The sequence below is a fragment of the Bidens hawaiensis genome, unplaced genomic scaffold (assembly GCF_021521415.1).
Source record: "Bidens hawaiensis isolate Kalapana, Puna unplaced genomic scaffold, B.hawaiensis_p1.1 tig00033176_1, whole genome shotgun sequence".
Lineage (NCBI taxonomy): Eukaryota > Viridiplantae > Streptophyta > Magnoliopsida > Asterales > Asteraceae > Bidens > Bidens hawaiensis.
The window spans coordinates 91,479-102,799 of NW_027495679.1; positions in this window are offsets into that span (position 1 = coordinate 91,479).

Consider the following 11,321-nt stretch of genomic DNA (forward strand, 5'->3'; position numbering starts at 1 on the left):
CTGGGAATGGGAAAAGCTTGTGAAAAGGAAGTTCTGAAGAAAGAAAGCCAAAAGCCCTCAATGAAATCCAAGAAACATGTGGCTAAGCATGCTCAAAGGGGTAAATCTCCTGTGAAGCATGAGAGAAATGTCAAAAAGAACTCTCAACCCTTGAGAATCATCCCAAATAGGGATACTCAATCTGTCAAATCTGATAGTTCTCAAGGATCATCAAGCAGTGAGAAGACAAGAAAAAGAGGTGAATTTCCTAGAAAGACCAACAGAACTCACTGGTGATGAAAAGTTTCTGATGAAACATGGATTTGAACATGAAGGATTCCTTTGGAAACCTAAGGCTGCAACCAAGGTTGAGACAGTTCCTGATGTGAGAGACTACTCTGAAGAGAAAGACTATGTGCTGAAGGAGAGTGACACTGCATCAGAAGACTGTCTAGGTTCACCCTCATTTGTTAAAACCCCAAGAGAGTGTGGTTATGAAACAGACAATTCAGACAATATAGAAGTTACTCATGAAGATCCTGAACCAACAACACTCACTTCCCAAGCTGTCTCTGAAACTGAATCTGATGAGCTGCAAGTTGATATCGCTTGCACTTTATCACTTAACTAATCAAACTGTTTCTTAAGTGAAGGAACAGTCCACTCCTCTGAATGACATATGGTATATGGATAGTGGTTGTTCTAGGCACATGACTTGTGACAAGAGATCTCTTGTCATTTATGAAGAAAAGTTTGAAGGTCCTGTAGCATTTGGGAGTGATGAGAATGGTGGAAAGATTGTAGGGAAAGGAATCTTAACAAATGGAAAAGTCTCATTTGATAATGTGTTTCATGTTGAAGGTCTTCAGTATAATCTACTGAGTATATCACAAATGTGTGATAAGGGATACAAAGTCAGTTTTGATGATTCTCATTGTTTCATCCTAAAACCTGAATTTGTAATTACACCTGAAATGATTATGATGATGGCACCAAGAAATGGCAACTTATATGAATTGAATATTAAAGAAGCTGTTTCAAGAAGGGGTGCATGTTTTGTTTCCAAAGCCACTGAAAATGAATCAAAATTGTGGCATAGGAAACTGTGTCATGTGAACTTGAAGAACATGAATAGACTTGTCAAAGGTGAGCATGTAATACGCTTACCTACAAGAGAGTTCAAATTAGAAGATCATTGTAGTTCATGCCAAAAAGGAAAACAACACAAATCTACTCATAAGCCAAAACTCATCAACTCAATTGATCAAGTACTTGAATTAATTCACATGGATCTCTTTGGTCCTATGAGTGTGCCAAGTATAGGGAAGAAAAGATATTTTCTTGTGATCATTGATGACTATTCAAGATATACTTGGGTTTATTTCCTAAGTACCAAGGATGAGACTGCAGAGTTGATTAAGGGTTGTGTAACAATGATTGAGAACAAATTGAATAAGAAGGTTAAAATGATGAGAAGTGACAATGGTACAGAGTTTAAGAATGGAGTTATGCAAGAATTTTGTACAGCAAAAGGAATCATTCCACAATTCTCAGCTCCTAGAACTCCTGAACAAAATGGTGTTGCAGAAAGAAGGAATAGAACTTTGATTGAAGCTGCAAGAACCATGTTAGCAGATGCTAATTTACCTGTTACATTTTGGGCTGAAGCAATAAATACTGCATGTTATGTTCAGAACAGGGTACTTTTCAACAAAAGGCATAACAAAACTCCATATGAAATATTTCACAACAGAAAGCCTTATATTAAGTTTTTCAAGCCCTTTGGATGCAAATGTTTTCTTCTGAACACAAGAGTCTATTTGAACAAGTTTCAAACAAAATCACTAGATTGTTTCTTTGTTGGATATTCTACACACTCAAAAGCATACAGAGTATATGTGAAAGACCATTTGAGTGTTATAGAATCATCTGACATCATCTTTAATGAGAATCAATTCAACACAGTTGATGGTGCAGCATGGCTGTTTGATCATGAAAAGTTGATAAGGTCCTTCAAGATTTATCCTGAAGACTTTGATGACTCATTCTATAAGACCAGTGAAATTGAAGAGAAAAAGAAAAAACCATTGGACTTAGAAGAATTGTGGAAAAAGATTGTTAGAAAAGAAAAGGAATATACTTTTGTGAAGAATTCCTTATGTGATATTGTTGAACAAGTTCAAGAAAATAATCAAGAAAACAATCACAGTCCTGAACATGATCATACTGAGGTTAATCAAGACAATCAAGATAAACAGAATGATCAACTTCAAAATGAGGGAAACACAAGCAACCAAGCAAGTGAAGAAGAACCTGCATCTACTGCAAGATTTCAAGATCTGTTTCAAAGATTGAATTTAGAAAACAGTGGTGCATCTACTTCAGGACAACATAATGATGAAGCACCAGAATTTCATGATGCAGAAACTGATTTGATCATTGAAGAACCAGATCTCAATAAACAAATCTTGACACAAATTTGTCTACAGATATGATTGTACAAACTCCTTATGTGGAAAAGAATCATCCTTCTGAAAACATCATTGGAGATTGGCATGAAAGAGTCACAAGAAGTCATTCTGAAATTGCAAACATTTGTCTTTACTCATGCTTTTTATCCCAAATAGAGCCAAAGAACATTGCTCAAGCACTAAAAGACAATAGTTGGGTGGAAGCAATGCAGGAGGAACTGGCACAGTTCAGAGACCTACATGTGTGGGATCTTGTTGATAGGACAATAGACAGATATGCAATAGGAACCAAATGGGTTTTTAAAAACAAAAGGGATGAGAGGGGTTTAGTGATTAATAATAAAGCTAGACTTGTGGCACTTGGATGTCTTCAAGAAGAAGGAATAGACTTTGAGGAAGTCTTTGCACCAGTGGCAAGACTTGAAGCTATCAGGATCTTTCTTGCATATGCTGCCTCAAAGAACATTAAGGTTTTCCAGCTTGATGTTATGTCTGCATTCCTAAATGGAAAGATTGATGAAGAGGTGTATGTAGCTCAACCTCCAGGTTTTGAGGATCCTTTGTATCCAAACAGGGTGTATAAGTTGAACAAAGCCCTATATGGATTGCATCAAGCTCCTAGAGCTTGGTATGATGAGCTGTCAAATCATCTTCTTGAAAATGGTTTTAAAAGGGGAGCCATTTACAAGACACTCTTCTACAAAAGAAAAGGATCAGACTTGCTTCTGTTACAAGTGTATGTGGATGACATCATTTTTGGATCTACAAATGAACAAATGTGCATGGAGTTTGAAGGGGTAATGAAGTCCAAATACATCATGAGCTCTATGGGAGAAATGAAATTCTTTCTTGGATTACAAGTTCAACAGAAAGATGAAGGGATCTTCATTCACCAAAATAAATATGTGCAGGACATCTTGAACAAGTTCAACTGTCAGGAGTACAAAACTGCTTCAACTCCAATGGACACCAAAGAAAAGATGATTGCAGATGAAAAGGGGGAGCCGGTGGATGAACATGAATATAGAGCCAAAATTGGATCTCTGATGTATCTGACTGCACAAGACCAGATATCATGTTTGCTGTATGTGTGTGTACAAGATTCCAATCAAATCCAAAGTCTCCCACATGAATGTTGTTAAGAGAATATTCAGATATTTGAAGGGAAGACCAGACTTAGGGATCTGGTATCCAAAGAACCAATCTTTTGATTTGATTGCCTATACAGACAATGATTATGATGGCTGTAACATGAGCATAAAGTCAACCTCAAGAAGATGTCAATTTTTGGGTGAAAGGCTAGTGTCATGGCAACGCAAAAAGCAGACTACTGTCTCAATCTCTACTGCAGAAGCTGAATATGTTGCTGCATCTTCCTGTTGTGCACAAGTTCTATGGATTCAAAATCAAATGCTGGACTATGGTTTGAATTTTCTAAACACCTCTATTCTTATTGACAACACTGCTGCATATTTTACTGTTAAGAATCCAGTTCAACAATCTAAAACTAAGCACATTGAAATCAGACATCATTTCATAGGAGATTGCAGTGAAAAGGGTTTGATTGAAATGCAAAGAGTTGATACAAGTGACAATTTGGCTGACCTATTCACCAAACCACTTGATAGAACCAGGTTCAACTTTCTTCTGAAAGCCCTGGGAATGATCAACTCTGATGAGATCTGATTAAGGATGTGTGCCTAGTTGTGTACCTCTATGTGCTAACTGATTATTTTGTTAGATGTCACACATAATGATTGTTTAAGTGAATATTCTTGATTATGTTGCTTGATATGTTAACTGTTATATGCTTTAACTGATTATGTGTGCAAAATTTGACATGATTGATTTGATTGATATGTTTGCATGTTTATCAGTTGATGTGCATTTGTGATGTTAGGATAAGTGTTATTGTTATGAATTACTTGTTAATGTAAGTTTATCTGACATCATTGCTTATTTGCTTGAATATGTGCTTTATCTGATCTTCTGATGTTATTAAGATAGGATAGACCTTGAATGTTAGTACTGTCTACTTGTCTTGATAATATTAAGTTTGATTAAGATTTGTTTATGTGTGACAACTGTTTGTGTCAAAATAAGTCTTATGTCAAAATTAAGTGATAAAATGAAGTTTTTTAATGAATTTTGCATAAATACTTTATTTTGATCAAAACATGAGCAAGTTGATTAATGGTGCAGAGATATGATAAGATTATTCAGTTCAAGCTTTACATAAGCTTAAAAGAAGGATTTTTAAAGAAAAGGCTCAAGCAGTTGTTTTTGCTGAAAATTATGCCATTTGCCCAGTTGGAAGGACATGCACTTGTGTATGTTTGGTCCTTAAATCTCTACAGATTCAAAGGATAGCCATTGACCTAAAAACTGAATGCATTTGGGGCAATTATGACTTGTTTCTTATTCCTTCACTTAAAACTATGTCAATAGCTCTAACTTTGAAAGGACATATGTTCACATGTATGTTTGGTCCTGTTGACCACTTTTGGTCAAACAGGATAACCATTTACCTGCCAATTAAGAGAAATTGGGGTGATTGAATATTAAACTGTTAATATGGGAAATGATAGTACACTGACTACATAGCCAATCATATGGATTTAATAGGCTAAAAGGACCTTAGTATAGTCATTAACATGTATGGTTGCTTTCTCATAATAATGTAAAATCTAAGGTGATATAAACATAATGAATATGCTAATCTTTATGTGGAGATACATAGTTGTCTTTGCATGTCTAAAGATAAATCTCTCCAAATGATAGGCAGAAAAGTAATTACCCAGTCATACACAAGCCTGTTGTTATTTGGTCAACCAAAAATGAGACATCCTTAAATATGACACAGAACATGCTTTAAGAAAATTTGAGAAAATATATAAAAAAAAGAGGAAGAATGAATAAATCAACCAAAAGTTGATAAGTGTTTTAAATATTTTATCAAACAAGAGGGTTACAACAAGAACTACAAAGATGTTGACAAAATCTGTCTCATCATGAATGAAAGGCTTGTTAATTAACAGTAAGTCCAACGTTCAACCTCTATATATGTTTGAAAATAAAAAATACAAAAAGATCCAATAAGTTCTGTCATACAAAAACAATTTTTGACCAAATACAGGAGGTTGGAGTCAAATTGGAGTGATCTGGGGAAAGCCAAATAAGCTTTGAGAAGAGATATGAGGCATCATAGCACAGTGTTGACCATTAATGCATTATGCCACTAAAATGAACCTTAATCATATCACCAAAGAAATGAAATTCATGCTACGTTTATACCTTCTGTTAACCTATCTATGTTGTCATAATAATGCTGAGAATGAAGTATTGAGAAAGCTACTTAGTCAATATGATCCCATTCTTGAGATCTTTTCAGAAAATGGAACAAACTGGTTTGAAGAGAAATACAACTGAAATTTGATCTCTAAATGCACCATTTGCTCTTAAACTATGATCTTTAATGAAAAATATATTTTGACAAGTGGTTTAAGTCAAAAAGTGTTGCATTTTGCCTTTAATAGGCTGAATATGTTATGTTCGGGTAAGGTTTGATGTTTTATAACCTTTCCGAGCACAAAACAGTTGAATATGTTTGAATATGTATTTTCGGGTAAGGTTTGTTGCTTTATGACCTTTCCGGGCAAGCTTAGTCATTTTTGACTAAGTTTATGATTTTCGGGCATGCTTTGAAGTGTTTACACTTTCCGGGTAGAGTACACTGTTGTACTAATTTCCCAAGCAAGCTTGAAGTCTTGAGATAATTATGTGTTATAGCTAGCTTTTAACAAGAAATTCTTGTTCTGGGCAAGCTTTGCATTTTATATGTTGATTGTTATTCCAAGCAAACTTTGTGAATTTAGTTTAGTACACCAAGTAAGCTTTGTGATTTGTGTGAATATGTTGTTAGGAAAGGTTTGTTAACCTTTCCGGGCACACTTAGATACTATTATTTAAGTTTGTCATTTTCGGGTATGATTTGATATGTTGAAGTCTCTCGGGTAGACTAAACTGTTTAGTCTAGTACTCAGGCATACGTTGATGATTGAATATGTGTATCCTAGTAAGCTTAATGCTAACATAGGTTATTCGGTCAAGCTCTTTGAAATTTTATACTATAGCACACTTAAATGTTTATGTGTTTTAATTTCATTCCTAGCATGCTCAGTGATATTTGTGTTTATGTTTTCTCTGAAATTACAAGTGTTTCCGGGCAAAACTTGTTTTCCGGGCACACTTTATATTCCGGGTACACTTTTGTTCCCTCAATATACTTGGTAATTTCAAAACTTGACTTTCCAAGTACACTGTCTGCTAAAAGATCTTTTTCGGGCACACTTTGTACTCTAGGAAGGTTATTCGGGTATACTTTGCATAAGAAGGTTGTTCGGGCATATTAAACATTGTAAAGATTGCTCGGGCACACTATGTTTCCAAGTATGCTTGATTGAATATGTTTTTAATATGCTTAATTGAATATGATTCTTATTCTGATAGGGTTTATGCTAGATTAAGTCATTTAATTTGAATTCAAGAAATTTATACGGGGATCTTAATTGATCCCTAGTAAGGATGATTATTTGATATTTTATACTTGATTATATGCCTTGTGATTAATTTCTCAAGAAATATGGTATTTCGAGTAAGCTTTCTTCAATAGTGTCTTGACTTTAAATTACTTAGCTTAACCAAGCAAGGTTGGTAAGTAGAAGGGATCGGGAAAACTTTGTAAATCTAATTATGAAAATTTTACCAAGCAAGGTTTGATGTCTTATTTAATCGGGTAAGCTTTGTGTAAGTGGAAGTATACCGAGTAGACTTTGCAAAGAGTTACTTTTCCGAGTAAGGTTTGCTAAATCTAAAATGAAAAAGAATTATGTGTTTCACAAATGTTTTAAAATATCAAGTGGATAATGTTACTGTTTGACAGCTAATAATTCACTAAACGACAAAAAACATTTAAAACCCACTTTCAAAAGGTATAAAAGAGGGAGTTAGGCAAAATTTTTCAACATTACTTTTCCCTCTCTCCTTCCACTGCAACTGCTTACTCACAAAGAAACCTAAACCGACTTATCACATTCTTTTTAATCCAAACCCTAATTTGAATCAGCCTTCTAATTCCGACTCGGTAAGCAATAATAATGTGTTTTCCGATCACGATTAGATTATAATGGGCTTTGATTATGTATTTGATTACTAATACTCTGCTTTTGTGTTTAGGTTATAAACTTGTCGAAGAACAGGTTTTTGATGATATTTCTCTCTTCATCATTTTTATAATTTGAAATTGCTTAAAGTAGTGAACTTTATAACTAATTTCAATTTGAATGTGTTTGATTTTGTTATTCAGATATGGCAGAAGAAGAACAAACAAAGTACTTATTTGAAAAGAAGCATAACATGTGTGCACTATTACAAGTCACACCTGATAACGAGCCGGTGGCGAGAATGATTACTTGGATGGCTCGATCGAATGTTAGTTTTGCCTTCACTGAATGTCCAATCATCTACATAAATCATTCGCTAGATTTCTGGAGATCTGCAAGATACGTTGATGACATTAATGGGAAAAGAATCGAAGCAACAGTAGCAAGACATGAAATTCAAGTGATAGAAAGAATGATTAGAAGATGCTTGCGGTTGAATGATGATGATCATAATTCAATAAACTTCAATACAGCTCACTTGATGAGGATATTTGAGCAGACGATGGGTTATCAGGGAACTCTACATGATGGACAGTTTCAAATGGGGATGTTCCCTATGCTGTATAGATTCCTTATTCATCATGTGATACATGGGTTTGCTCCACGAAAGGGATCATGGACTCTGATGAGTCATGATTTAGCAAATGCCACTGTGGAATTATATATGATTTGCCATTTAATTTCTCAAAGATGATCTTTGAGGGATTAGTATCAAATTTGAAGAAAGCTGAGGTAGATAGATTTCTGCAATACCCAAGGTTCCTACAGATAATCTTCAACAATGAATTACAAGATCTACTCACTATTGGCATTACACACCTACTGCAGAATCCCGACACATACAGAAGAATCGGAAATCCAGGTGTTGCCAATAGATTTGACTCAAATGTCCCATTTGAGATATTGCCATGATTGTTGGACCATGACTTGAATGTGATGCCAGTGCCTAAGTTGAGCTCAGAGGAGGAAGGATGGGAAGATGTTTCTGAAAGTGATAGTGATGACTCTGATGTAGAGAACAATGCTGATGATGGAGATGAAGTAGGGGCTGGAGGAGCCATGATTGTTGGTGCACATGATCGGGGGAGCAACCTGAGCAACCAAAACAACACATTCCAACACCATCAGAATCACCACCACCCATAGACCAACCCATTATACCACCACCATCACAAACTCCACCACATCAAACCACTCAATCCCCACCCCACACCCTAAGCCAATCCTAACCTGAAACATCATCTCATGTATCCCCAACACCACAAACACCACCAACATCCAGCCAATTCACTCAGATCCTTTCATTCCTAGCCCACCTCAAACATAATCACCACCACTATCCATATTCCAGACTCACACCACAACCTAAGAACCACCTGAGCATGAACCATTTTCTACATCACCACCTACAACCCCACATTCTGACACAGACCTATTCCTAAGAAACTTGGACTTATTGAAATAAAATGCAGAATTAAAGAAGAGGAATGAGGAGGTCACTATGAATAATGTTATGTTAATAGAGAAGTTGGTGAGAGCTGAAATGAAAATTAAATCCCTGGAGCAGGAGGTTGAGAAGACCTCAGCTGCCCCAAAACAGGGGGATAATGAGAAGATGCCAACTGACTCTGTTGAAAATGTTGAAACTGGGAAGGAGATGGATACAAGTGTTGAAACTTTGGATGCTTTGAAATTGATTTTGAATGTTTATGATAGTGAGGATGAAGATAGTTAGGAGAGGAGAATTGAAGAGATAGATTATGAAGCTGATATGTCTGATGGTGCAGAACAAAACTATGATGTGAATGATGAGATTGTGAGAGTAGTATGGAGTGAGGAGGATATTGTGGAAAGGAATGAAAAAGAGATTGAAAATGAATCAGAAAATGTGAATAATGAAGTGAGAAATGAGAATGAACTTGAAAAGACAAATGTTGAAGAGAATGTAGCTGCTACTGATATAGCTACTGATGTTTTGACTGCTGTTGCTGTTGAAAACATAGCTGAAACTCAGACTGATGAAATCATTCAAAGAACTACTGCTACTGGGGAGCCAATTACTACCGAAGTTGAGCAACCTGAAAGCTCCAAGATGGTAGAGTATGACCCTGAATTAGAAGCACTTGAGAAGGAGATTGATGATTATAGATAATCTGATGATGATGAGGAAGAAGTGCCTAAAAGAATGGATAAAGACAAAGAAAAGGTTAAAGAAGAAGAGCCTGTTAAGGCATATCCAGAAAAAGATGTTTTGTTTAAAAATGATGCTTTAGCTGCTGCTGCTGCTGCTACTGCCTTGAAAGAACAAGAAAATATTATCAGAGAAACAAGGGATAGGGAGATTCTGGCACAATCCTTGACTCCAAAGGAACTAGGAAGCCTTGATCAAACAAGCCAATATTGCAAAAGAAATCATTGATGATGTGGCTGATGAAGAAGTAATTGAAACACTGATTAATTTGAAAAGAGTTGAGGAAGTAGACAACTCTCTGGCCATAGTGTTGAGCAAATTTGATACAAGAACTTCACCTGAGTCTGAAAAGGCTCATGAACCTGAACAAATGCCCCAACAGGAACCTGAAAGAGAACCTAAAAGGCCATCTGGAGAAACTATTGAAGAGATGATGGCCAACATCACCAGAATCAGGATGGAAAGAGATAAAAAATTTGAACAGGTATATGCAAGGAAAAGAAAAGCTGAAGCTCAACCTGATGATGATACAAATCCTATAAAGGCAGTACCATTGCAAACTCTGCAACCAGGAGAAAAGCTGCCTGGTGTTCCTGATGTTCCTTTTACTAGTAATCCAAATTCAGAACATCCATCCTCAGATGAGCCAAAGATTGATGCAGTTAATGAATCAACTGAAGAGGATGATGAAACTGATGATTCTGATGATAACAATGATGATCAAGGGAAAGGAGGTGAAGCTGTTAATGTTGAGTCCCCACATGTTGACATGACTGATGAACAGAGGGCTTACATTGAACAGAGTCTACTTAAAGCCAAACTGAAAAATCCTTTGATTGTAAAATTAAAGGAAATTGGTGTGAAATTTGAAAGCATTGCACAATTTAATTATAATGAGTTGGAGAAGAGGCTTGAAGAAAAAAATAACAAGATCAAAAGAGCCATGCAACAAAAGAATAGAGATGATCAAAAGTACAGAGAATATCTGAGAAAGAATGGATACTCAGAAAAAGATCTAACACACTACACATTTGACAAGCTTCAAGATCTCTACAATAGTGAAAAGGAAAAGGTGATTGAGAAATTTGTCAAGGAAAATGAAGAAGCTGAGAAAATTGAAGCACTGAAGAAGAAATTTGGAGGTATGTGTGGATACCTATTAGAGAAGGGAGTGAAGCCTGCAGTAGTTGAAAACTTTTCTAAAGAGTCAGTGTTGGATTAATACAACAAACTGAAAAGAAAAGAAAGACTCAAAAGATCACAACCTGAACCCTCAACTAAGCAGTCTGAACCATCTGATGAACCTCATGCAAAGAAAAGAATAATTCAAACTTTGAGGGAGAAACAAAATAAGCAAGTTGCAAAAGAGAAATCAAAAGAAGTACCTGCTGTTGAAACACCTATCCCAGAGGAATCAAACTCTGAACCAAAAGATGAACGAATAATTCCTTGGGAAAA